The 13032-nt window shown below is 36.7% G+C and overlaps 1 protein-coding gene across 11 annotated transcripts in view; it reads right to left on the reverse strand.

Moving 5' to 3' along the window:
• The window catches only part of SOX6 (SRY-box 6), a 715392-nt gene that overhangs the window by 50017 nt on the left and 652343 nt on the right, over positions 1–13032 (reverse strand). The window lies entirely within an intron of this gene.

A 13032-nucleotide genomic window follows, 5' to 3' on the forward strand; every position in this document is an offset into this window, starting at 1 on the left:
GAAACCTGCCAGGGCTGTACTGCACATCTTCTCTCTGCTGGATTTGTTCCAGTCATCTAAAAGGAATGCAATTGAAAGGTGTGAGCCAAAAGCACAAAATTTGAAAGAGCAGTTTCCATTAGAATATACTGTTATTCAACGGGGAGGGGAGATTTCCCATTTAGAGATCATAGTTTGCATTGGTACTCCTGGAAAAATACAAATCAGAATTTTAGGCAAAAAGATTTCAAAAACAAATATTTCAAAGCAGGCAGACTAGATGACGGCACTGATACTGTATTTTGTTCAGGAGTTTGAACTGCAACTTCCTGGTAAGTGAAAAGCAGCACATCACTCCCGGCCAGCCCTTGAGTCAGGAAAGTTAAACACTTCTGCCATTACACTAGGAAAACCCAAAGGTGTTTTACTTGTTAACCTGTCCTTCTAGGAGCAGTCGTCTGAAGCATCACAATGAACTCTCCTTCTGTCGCTCTCTGGATCGGTAGCAGGGAGCTCATTGACCAGCATTAACATGGTGTTCTTGTCTGCAGAAAAACAGCACGTGTCTCCTTCTCTCCTTGTTTCTCTCCAGACTCAAACTTGGCTTTGTGTTGTGCTTATGAATGAATGAAACCTTGTTGTTCATTACTATGAAACAATATTAAATGTCATGTCAGCTTGAATTTACAGACATGAAATAGCAGCTTCCAGCTCCGGGAATGGTTTCTGCATGTTATACTTAATGCATTATGCAGCAGTAGAGTGCTGATTGCTGTTCAGTCTATTGTTCAATGACCTAGTTCTGTACTGAGCATGTTCGGCATTAGATGGAAACACTCTGAGTGTTCTTTTCTGTAAGATGTTTAGAAACTTGGAAATATTCTTAAAGAGCAAACATACAATTACTTGATAGAGGCTGTGTCTCATTTGTACAGCCTCACTACACTTGTGCTTTCTAATATGATTATTTTTGAATATCATTATATTTCTATAATTAATTCCCATCAGTCAAATTGTGCAGGAAGTCTTCCAGTTCCCCTTCATCATGTAATGTTGAAATCTGTGTTAGAAGAAAATACAGTATAAACCTTGCTTTAATCTAGCACCATTTCTATGAAAGATGGCAACAAAATTATAATCATGAATTTCCCCAACTGGGTAATACTAACTAGTTAACAAAAGTGGTATGTGGGGAAACCTCTGAAACATGACACTTATTTTTGAAAAAAGTGAAAATAAAAAGCAAATTAAGTATGGTTCCCCAATATCTTCTTATGTGACAACACTGCTGCACAAGAACAAATTATCCTGATGCAGGCCACAACAAAAAGCAACCACAAGCCATACGGGAGTTGCACACATTGTTGCGGGGAGGACAGCTGCTTTTAATCAGCCAGTTTTGATTACTGAGGAGCACTTTTGGTTGTCATGATGTGAAGCAAAAGAAAGTGAAGATGAGGAGTACCAGGGACAGCAAAATATTCAACCTTTGTTTTATCACATTGTTTCGCATTTCAAATATTTGCATGTGAATGCTTTCCCTATGTTAAATGCAAAAGGAGTTTTGATGTGACACCTGCAATCTTCTTGGAAGAACAACCTTTAGCTGTATTTTCATGGGGGGAAAAGCAACTTTCTCTGAAAATCAACAGACCATGCTATCTATCAATATGCATATTTCAAGTATCTTTCTAGTCATTCATTCTCTTTGATTTTACTGGAAAATATTCTCAGTAAAAAAAAATAAAATAAAATCATAAAGTTCCTGAAAGAATATCAATATTTTGACAAGGAAAGAGAAGAGGGAAAATTACATGCCATGGTTTGTAAAATCCTAAGACAACAAAGCTTACATGATGATAATATCTTTTCTTTTATAAAAAGTGAAGTGCACTCACAATTCAGTAGTATCAGCTTGTTTTTAATCATAACAAAAAACATTCAGAACATTCAACAACACATTCTCAGTGTCTTTGAAGTCATACATTTTTCTGACTTCATTGAAAAAAAAATCTACAGCAGAGATAGTTTCCTTATAAAATATCAATATTTTGACAGAATAGAAGTCAAGGAAGAATATCCCATGAAACGCTTGTTAAATAGGCAGAAAATAAATCAATGAGAAAAATTGTTTTGGGCAGTGGGCTGCATTTTATATTTGGTAATATTAAGCATTTGTGTTTGAGATTAAAGAAGGACCCTGCAAAGCCATGCCCTTTCATATAAATTTCTACCTAGTCTCCCAGAAGATTTCCTTCTTTTCTTCAAAGAATAGCTCAGAATATTTATTTGCCAGCCACATAACCATAAGATAAGAGGCTCTATGTCTACAAGTTAGCTCAGGGCAGCTGAGCTAAGCAAAGATTTTACCAGTGAGGTTGAACATGAGCCTAGTAAATACAGGATGTGGACATGGGCACAGAGAGAAGTTTAAAGATTCTTTAGTTCCAAGAGGCCCTCAACTTCTGGCCATTAAGAGCCAATGGGTATGTCCCCATACGGAAATGCAGACGATGGGTGGCAAGCTCTTAACTCTAAGTTTTCCATGCACTTGAACAAGTTTTCACGAGGTATATAGTTCCCAAGTAGATATTTTGGAGATATAAACAAAACACCTCAATGCTAATTTTAATCTCAACCCCCCAGGCAGGAAAAATCCCCAGTTTTCAGGATGACAGTGAAATGTGCATTTTACATGCAGCGATATGATCAGACACTTACTTATGCATTGTCAGTCACAAACATGCAGGCAACATAAAAGTTATTGAAAAAAATTAAAGTCAGCTCTGCTGTGTTGTAAGACTGTTGGCTCTCTAAGTGCTTTGAAATTATGATGTATGAGGTAGATGTTGCATATTAAATAAAGATATTTAAATGATAAAGCCCCCTTTAGTGAGAGCTGATGAATGTTAAATGTTACAAGCCACAAGACGGTAGCATCCATCATCTTCACATATTATCAGAGTCAATGACGGGGTAGCCTCACTGATGACAGATAGACTGCTGCATTATTATCCCTTATTTCTAGAGTCACTGAACAAACCGTTCAACTCCTCAGGCATTATTTTTAACTTTGCATTAGATTAGCAACTTTTCCCTTCCTACCATACATAGCAAGATTGATCAATTCTGTCTTTGCATCGGTGGAGAGAGAGAATGAATTTGGGGTAGCTAAAAAATAAGAGGTTTGTTTTCATCTAGGGAAAAAAAAAATCAACTTCCTCTTACTGGCAACAAATGTAAAATTGTGATATGGGGAAAGAACAGCAATGAAACAGTAAGCACACAATAATGGCTTTTCTTTGCACTTAGATAAAAGCTGAATTTTTGATGTGCACAGTATATTTTAATAAAATTTTATATACTATGTTTTATACACTTATTGGCTATTCCATAATAATGTGTGTGCTAACAGTAAAATTGCTCTTAAATTTATGTGTGTTATTTATACGTTCCCACGTAACAATGCTTTTTGTTGTAAAAAATATTCTGTTTATTAATGTAACTTTACAACCACTGCATCCAAGATCCGTGGTAAATTAATGACATTTTTATTATTTTATAGTGTCATTAAATTTTTACTGATCACTCCATCAAACAGAGGCAGTAAAGGCCATAATGTAAACTGGGACACTTAGATCAGGCAGCAGGAAGACATTCCATATAGTCTGAAGAAAACTGCTAGCAATAAATGATATTTATACCATCTTTAAGCATGTGAGAATACTTGGATAAGTTTGGCAAAACTGTTTCAGTAGTAGAGTGGATTGTATACTTAAATAACAGTTTGCTTGCCAGCAAGACAAGCCTTTTTCAAACCATATGCGAGATGACTGATTTCAGCCATCTCCTGAAAAACAATGCGTGAAAGGTAACGATGTGCTGGGCACCCTCCCACTGGATTTCTGAGACTGACCACCTTGTACCACACCTCAAATGATTTCAACATGGTCTTCCTTTCTACAAACCGAAGTGTAAAACTGCACATGCTGAGAGAGGCTTTCTGTTTGTTGCCTTACAAATAATATTTCATTTGACAGGCAGACATGGCTGGACAATGATGTGATACATTTTATTCCAATGGTTGAAATGAGAGGCATTTTACAAAGCTGTATTCAAAGCTCTTTTACAAAGAATATCTGAATACGAGCTCATCCATAACAGGCACAGAACATGCACCTAAGAAGCCATTACATAACACTGCAGTCAAAATGGGTAAAAAATAATATCATGTTACTTTCATATGTAAGTTACATTACAATTAGTATACTTTACACTAGCCCTCAGATGTTCTGTTCATAGAATATTTGTATATATATTTTATACAAATATTTTATAATAATACATGCACATTATATATATTATACTTCTGTATTTAGAAGACAGCAAACAGAAAATTCTATGCTCATGTACTCACAAATTTAGAACCACCTACCTCTTACATAGGGATTTTGGTATGAATATTTTTTAAGTAAATAAGAATTTTGCTGACATATCTTAAAATAAATATTTAAATACTAAAGAATCTTTAAAACCATTCAAATTTGTGATAATAAGAACTTTAGCAGAGAAAATTAATACTACAGTGCTACTAGCCATCTTTCTGTGTACTACTGATGCAGTTTTCTAAGAGAAGTAACAAATAAATGCATTATAAATAGAAATTCTCTAAGGCCTAATGCTGTGAAAGTGCACTCAATATGCCAGTAAATTTGGAAAACTCAGCAGTGGCCACTGTTTTCATTCCAATCCCAAAGAAAGTCAATGCCAAAGAATGCTCAAACTACTGCACAATTGCACTCATCTCACACGCTAGCAGAGTAATGCTCAAAATTCTCCAAGCTAGGCTTCGACAGTATGTGAACTGTGAACTCCCAGATGTTCAAGCTGGATTTAGAAAAGGCAGAAGAACCAGAAATCAAATTGCCAAAATCCGTTAGATCATTGAAAAGGCAAGAGAGTTCCAGAAAAACATCTACTTCTGCTTTATTGACTATGCCAAAGTCTTTGACTGTGTGGATCACAACAAATTGTGGAAAATTCTTAAAGAGATAGGTATACCAGGCAACCAGACCTGCCTCCTGAGAAATCTGTGTGCAGGTCAAGAAGCAACAGTTAGAACTGGACATGGAACAACAGACTGGTTCCAAATAGGAAAAAGAGTATGTCAAGGCTGTTTATTGTCCTGCTTATTTAACTTATATGCAGAGTACATCATGAGAAATGCTGAGTTGGATGAAGCACAAGCTGGAATCAAGATTGCTTGGAGAAATATCAATAACCTCAGATATGCAGATGACACCACCCTTATGGCAGAAAGCTAAGAAGAACTAAAGATCCTCTTGATGAAAGTGAAAGAGGAGAGTGAAAAAGTTGGCTTAAAACTCAGCATTCAGAAAACTAAGATCATGGCATCCAGTCCCATTAGTTCATGGCAAATAGATGAGGAATCAATGGAAATAGTGAGCGACTTTATTTTTCGGCTCCAAAATCACTGCAGATGGTGACTGCAGCCATGAAATTAAAAGACACTTACTCCTTGGAAGAAAAGCTATAACAAACCTAGACAGTGTATTAAAAATCAGAGACATTACTTTGCCAACAAATGTCCATCTAATCAAAGCTATGGTTTTTCCAGTAGTCATGTATGGATGTGAGAGTTGGACCATAAAGAAAGATGAGCACCAAAGAACTGATGCTTTTGAAGTGCAGTGTTGCAGAAGACTCTTGAGAGTCTCTTGGACTGCAAGGAGATACAACCAGTCCATCCCAAAGGAAATCAATTGAATATTCATTGGAAGGACTGATGCTGAAGCTGAAAGTCCAATACTTTGGCCACCTGATGTGAAGAATTGACTCATTTGAAAAGACCCTGATGCTGGGAAAGATTGAAGGCAGGAGGAGAGGGGGACGACAGAGGATGAGATGGTTGGACGGCATCACTACCTCAATGGACATGAGTTTGAACAAGCTCCGGGAGTTGGTGATGGACAGGGAAGCCTGGCGTGCTGCAGTCCATGGGGTTGCAAAGTCAGACACAACTAAGCGACTGAACTGAACTGAACTGAAGGCCACCACAATATTCTGAGATATTATCTATCCTTAAAGTTTCCACTATGTATAAGTTGCTGAGTACTAGCCCCCCAAAGAGGGTTTGCCCGTTCATCCGAGCTCCAAGCTTTGGTGTCTTTCCGATCCTGGAAAACTCTTTTTCAAAAGTAAAAACTTGCCTGCGAGTGTTTTCCCCTTACATGACTCCCCTTCCCATCCTCTGTTTATATTAATACAAACTTGTCGGTACTATTTGTCTCACTGCTTTCCTTGCCCCTCTCTGCCAGTTAATCTTTCAGGCTTGCTGATTCTCCTTCTGCAGAGCCTCTTGCACTGATCCCTCAGCCTGCAAAGCCCAAGTTCTTCATAAACTCTATAACCTCTCTGATCTGTCTACTCTCTGATACACAAAAATCCCTAGCCTTCCCTATATAATTAGCCCCTAGTTATATGTTATATTAAGGAATTGAGCTTTGGATCATGTGCACCTCCAACTCTTCCCCAACAGCATCAAAAGATTTTTCAAACCAGGGACGGTCTTGCATCTTATATAACATTTAGTGTTAGTATCTGTAAACATTTGCAGGTTTTTGCAAGCCTACAGAATTGATTAATCCACATACATCAAAAATACCTTGTACAAGTGTGTTCAAACAGAACAAGAAGAACCAATTTTATAATAGTTCAAGTTTATGTAAGAGATGTTTAGACTTAACCCTCCACATTGTATTAATGATGTCTCTTTGGTCAATAATCATCAAAACAAGGAAATACAGAAAAAGTCCATAAATATTTTGTAAAAAGAGGGAAGTGAGCCATTTTAGAAGAACACAGTAGAAGAATACAATTTAATTACACCACAATATGAAAAAGAGGTTTTTGAGTCTGACTTGGAATTTCTGCAGCTTAACACCTGCATCTTTGCAAAATCTTTACAAAACACTGGCAAGAGAGGATAACATCCACCACAAATGCATGGCTTAAAAAGCATTATACATTTGAAAATAAAAAAGTCTTCTGTTTGTTTTTAAACAGGACAATGCTAAGTATAATGTTGAGAGAAAGTCTGTGCCTTACTCTGAAAGACTTGCTCTAATTCCCAGCTCTGGACATATCTGGTCATGATGTGATTCTCAAGACACACTACTTAAGCACACAGGTAATTTCCTTTTTATTGACTTGAAAAGCTATCACTTTATTAGTATTTATTTTACATCCTTATTAAAATGTAGTAATTTAAGGAAGGACTGAAAATGAAAGCTTTATTTTAGAAAGTAACCACATGTACTTTCAAAAGGTGATTCTTTTTTTGGAAAGAGTTATTTTGGAGGCAGTGGGATTTACTTTCACAGGGTTATTTTGATGGTCCCAGAGTCAGTTATCACAATAAAAAAAGACTCTGGCTGTTAGAAGTGAGGTAATGAACTTCATTGTTAAATACCATTTTGTCAGCTAAAACTATTAATTTCTTTACTTTGTAATACACTCTTAACCCCAAAGCTGTGCTAGAAATCATGAATAATTTAAGTCCTAAGTTTTCCAACCATGTTTGCTTCTGTAGGATGTGAATGGGGCGAAAGTAGGAAAGGGTGTCATTTATTGAACATGTACTAAGTGCAAGGCTCTTTGCAATGACTATTTCCTTTTACGTTCCCACCAATACTACAAGGAAAAATATTATTATTGCTGTCAGTTTTGCAAGAGAAGAGGCTCAAAAGGAATTTTTTATGTTTTAAGTCACTTAACCAAAATTTAGATAGGCATATGGGGCTGAGGTGAATTTAGAATAATAACTCTACAACTTAATTACTATGTGATATCTCTGAGCCAGTTTCCTCATTTGTAAAATGGAATAGAAAATGGACATGCTGCAGGGTTGCGATGATTAAATAAGAGAATATACATGTGAGTGCTTTGCAAATATAAAGCAGCTCATAAAATATCCATTTCTCTTAAACATAATATTAGTGTTTGCTAAATGTTTCAAAGCTAAACACTAATGAAGATGGTGTCCTGATCTAAAGGCCTATATCCATGCTCCTGGGTCAACAACACAACCACAAAACCAAAGATGCATTCATTTTTGTCTTGGTTGCTAAACATCTGAGAATTAAATCTAAATTTTAGCCTTAGAAACTATGTAGTACCTGGATCTTCTTTTCCTTTATTTATAAGCCTGCAAATACTCCCCATTATCCACATGCTGTTTTTGCTGTTAGTCATTCAGTCATGTCTGACTCTGAGACCTCATGGATTGTATCCTCTGTCCATGGAATTCTCCAGGAAAGAAGACTGGAGTGGGCCATTCCCTTCTCCAGGGGAGATTCCCAAACCAGGGGTCAAACCCACGTCTCCTGCATTGTAGGCAGATTCTTTACCGTCTGAGCCGCCAGGAAAGCCCTCTATCTACAGGAGGAGAAGCAAGCTTCTCTGCATGGCTCATAGTCCCGTACATGGTCTGGCTGCTGCTCTCCTCACCAGATTTATGTCTTCCTCATTCTGGTTTACTGCCTCTGTTCCAAGAAGACAGAATTTCTTGGAGTTTCCTAAATAAGCTACGATATTTTTTGCCCTTGTATATTTGCATATACCATTCCCTACTCTATTAACAGAATGCCCTTCCTTTATGGATGACATCATAATTAGCCTACTCTAGGCTTAATTTAAGCATTTCGTCTGGATAAAACCCTTTGTTGACTGCCTTCCACCAGCCCCTCTATTTTGTTCCATCACCACACCATGTTTATAGACAAATGCATTATAATTACTGGTTTATACGTCTGTTTACAAGTCTCCCCAACATACTTCTCAAGATGTTGTGTCCAAGTCTTATTAACTATAGCATCAGAGCCTCTCATGATGATACTAGGCACTTTGGTTGGTTGCTAAATCCTGATAGTGCTAAATTATTTCTTTCTCATTTTTCATTTTTATTTTACTTTAAAATTAAACTATTTTCAGATCTTTTTTGAAAATAGTGAGACAGAGATGATTAAAAGGTACATAAATACAAAGGAAGATATGTAAATCACTTGAACAATCAAGTGATCTCCTGGTCAGGGTAAGCTTAGTGCTGAAATACAGGAAATCTGCCTAGCTATTACTATTCAAAAGGGCTCTGCAAAAATCTTCCCTAAAATCTCAGTAACAACCATTTCCAAACATTCTTCTTACAGTCTTCCATTTCTGAGCAATCCATCATTAGTAATTCATTCTTGGAATTAATTCATATCATCAATACTTTTATGAAAATACAATAGAATAAACCATTAAGCAAAATCATACTAATTTCAGTTTAAATCCTCTAGAGAAACAAGAAAATCTCTAGGGAAGATAATCCAGATGAAGCTACATAAAGAGAGACATAAAGAATTTGATCAAGGGGGTTCTTTAGGTATTGTCATCATAAAAGAAAATAATTTCACAAGAGTTTGGGAATGGCCAAGCTAAGCAAAGATGGCTGTTAAGGGCTGAACTGTGTTCTCTTAAAATTCATGTGTTGAAGACTTAACCCCAAGTACCTCAGAATGTGACCCATGTTTAGAGACAGGGGCTTTAAAGAGGTAATTAAATTTAAATGAGGCCACTGGGGTGGACCTAATCCGATTTGATTAGTGTCCCTATAAAAGGTGTAGATTAGGACATAGAGAAAGACACCAGAGATGTGTGCTCATAGAGGAAAGGCCATGTGAGGACATGGTGAGAAGACGGCCGTCTGCAAGTAAAGGAGAGAGACCTCAGGAGAAAACAATTCTTCCAGAGTCTTGATCTCGGACTCCTAGACTCCAGAATTGTTTGGAAAAAATACCTGTGGTTTAAGCCACCCAATCTGTGGTATTTTGTTACGGAAGCCCCAGCAAACTAGCAATAATACAGTGGCAACTTCTGCCTCTTGTATCAAAGTAATAAGGCAACAAGTTTTAGACATGAGATCCTACTAGCCTCAGAAACAATTCTCTGAAAGTTTTTGCCATTAGGATCTAGTAGTGATTCTATCTTTTGACAGCTAGAGCTAGCTAGCCAACTATCTAGCTAGAATTCATCAAAAGTGAAAGTTCTCCCTTTAGCGGAGAAAAGACTTGTAAGGGCTAGGGCAAAAGTTTTCAAAACTCCAGAAACTCATACTTGAGGCAAGACACAGAATCAGTGAAGACTGACAAAGTTCAGGTCACCTGCCAGGAGACTTATACATGCCACTGGACAGTAAGTTCCTTGGGAGAGGGAAAATGGCTCTTGATTCTATCTCCAGCTAGGATCGTATCCTATAAGCACAGAAGCTTGCAGCACATGCCTGCTGAAATGGGCTAGTTGTCTGCAGAACTTCTTGTGGATGTTTTATGGAGCTTTCAAAAGCATTCTCAAATGATGTATGACAAACTCCCCTCAGGATTTGAAGAGTACACCAAGCTAAGCAAGTTCTCTCTCCACACCCCTGGCAAGGACAGTATCCTGTATATCTCCCATAACATACACTTAGATTCTTGTCACTGATCATCAGATGATAAATGATAAAGTAGCATTAACTCTGAAGACATGAGATCGTTTTAGGCTTGGGAGCCACTGAGTTAAATTAGTTTCATCAGGATTATAGTGCCTATGCTTTCTGTCTCATTCATATGGTTCTAATATGGTTTTAACCAATTGCAAGGTTATTTATAAGTTTGCAACTCCCAAGTAGAGTTATAAAGTGTTCAGATTTAAGCAAATCCAGTTGTGTGGTAGCCCAACTCCTACTTATATGTGGTTTCAACTTTTTATTCCTATATAGAACATGATACATATTTGTTCCTGAATATTCTCTGACTACTTGTTTCAGTAAAAAGTTCACAAAAAGTTCCACTGTAAAATCATACAAACTTCTATTAAAATCAAATACATGATTTAAAAACTGGAGAATTTTATCTCTACTTAAACCACCAGTGAGAATTTATTATATTAAAATTTACCACATAAATAAAGAGTATCACAATAAAATGAATGACTAGCCAAGCAAATGTCTTTGTCCAAAATATTATCTTGGGAATTTTATTTCTTCAAATCTTAATTTCAGATACCTATTCAATTTACAATGTATACTTTTTAATATTGTTTGTGGAAACACAGGTGCAGTTTATTCAAGTTAAAGACATCAAAGCTATATAAACCAAGAAAGAATATTTTCTTCAAAAATATACCTTCTATTTCAATTTTAGCTCACAAACTGATAAATTTAAAAAATTTTCCCTCAGAAACATAAACACCAAAAATGGAAAAATATAAGGTATTACCACCATGCATTTGTTTTGATTTATGATATATAAATATATCACATCTCCTAAGAGGTTTTCCTATAATTTAAAGAAATATGTGTTCTACAAAAATAACACATATCTTAAAAAGAAAAATAGGGGGTATGGAAAAGCTTTAGTGCTGGAAGGAAATGTAATGTAAAGACCTCTTCATTCAGAGAGCACAGAGCCCAAGAAGCAGAGAATGCTTACCCCAAATCCTGCAGCTGACAGGTAACAGATCCAGGACACACCTCTTAGCCTCACACCACTTAGCCTACAGATTCCCAGTCTCCTGTTGCTTCCACTGAACTATTGTGCATTGCAAGTACTCTTTACAAACTATACTGCTGCTGCTGCTGCTGCTAAGACGCTTCAGTCGTGTCTGATTCTGCGCAACCCCATAGATGGCAGCCCACCAGGCTCCCCCGTCCCTGGGATTCTCCAGGCAAGAACACTGGAGTGGGTTGCCATTTCTTTCTCCAATGCATCAAAGTGAAAGTGAAGTCGCTCAGTCGTGTCCGGCTCTTCACGACCCCATGGACTGCAGCTTACCAGGCTCCTCCATCCATGGGATTTTCCAGGCAAGAGTATTGGAGCGGGGGTGCCATTGCCTTCTCCGACAAACTATACTAGCTCCTGATTAATTTAACTTGCAAAACGAGGGAGCTGAACCAACTTATCTGTATGGTTTCTTCCAGCTCTGAAATCTTATAATTCTATGATACTCAACTCTTTTACTCCTGAGACCCACACTGGAATACACATTAGTAAAATCACTTTGCATGTCATAAAAAAAAATTTGAGCAATTATTCATATTCTCAACAAAATCACTCAAAAGATAACCCATTTGTCAAACAAGCCTACCAAACCATGGTCACACTTAGCCAGAAAGCATTTATTTGCTATTTCTGAAATTCCATCTCTACCAGGCAAAGGTGATAAAGGGAAGGGACCTCAAGAAAGGGAAAGGCAAAGGGGAAAGTAAAATCAAAGGAAAATGTTTCATCTAAATTTGGCATGAAAATGTCCCTAGTTTGATATTCATCATGGTGGCACCAGCACAGAATACATCCATTTCTGTCTGAATGCGAAGTAACATAAATACAAAGATTGCTGGTAAGAAGAGGGCCTCTCTTCAGAAAAAACTAACTCCTTCACATCAAGATTTTGCACATTCTATTAGTATCCCCTTTCAGGAAACAAAAAGTACTAAGAAAGCCCCCTGAAGTCACAAACATCTTTTCAAATAAAGAATAAAAATAACCCGACAGTCTAATTATTTGTGAAAGAAGCTTTCTTCAAGATTAAGCAAAATTAAAATTTAGAAACTGTTTCATTTCTTGAAAATTAAAATATTTTAAAATTGGAATTTTTAAAATGAGTCTAAAGAAGAAAATATTTAGGATCCTGTTCTAAATAGTACTTCAACATGGCAGCATTACAAAGGACAAAAGATAGTGCCCAACTGTGGCAATATGTGTTAATTGTATGGTTTTCCAAAGATGTGGGAGAACTGATATCAATTACAGTATAATTACCATTACTTCCAACAGAGTTAACATGTAGTTACTACAAAGTAACATACAATTAACTGGTGTCACATTGCACACCAGACTAAATAAGATACAAATTAAAAATTCCCAAATGTAGCCATAATACTCTTCTATCTCTTAAAAAAAATAAAGTAACAACTTTTCTCTAATAATGTCCCAGCATTTTTCAGGAATTGGT

Source organism: Capra hircus, chromosome 15 (genome assembly GCF_001704415.2).
Source record: "Capra hircus breed San Clemente chromosome 15, ASM170441v1, whole genome shotgun sequence".
Classification (NCBI taxonomy): domain Eukaryota; kingdom Metazoa; phylum Chordata; class Mammalia; order Artiodactyla; family Bovidae; genus Capra; species Capra hircus.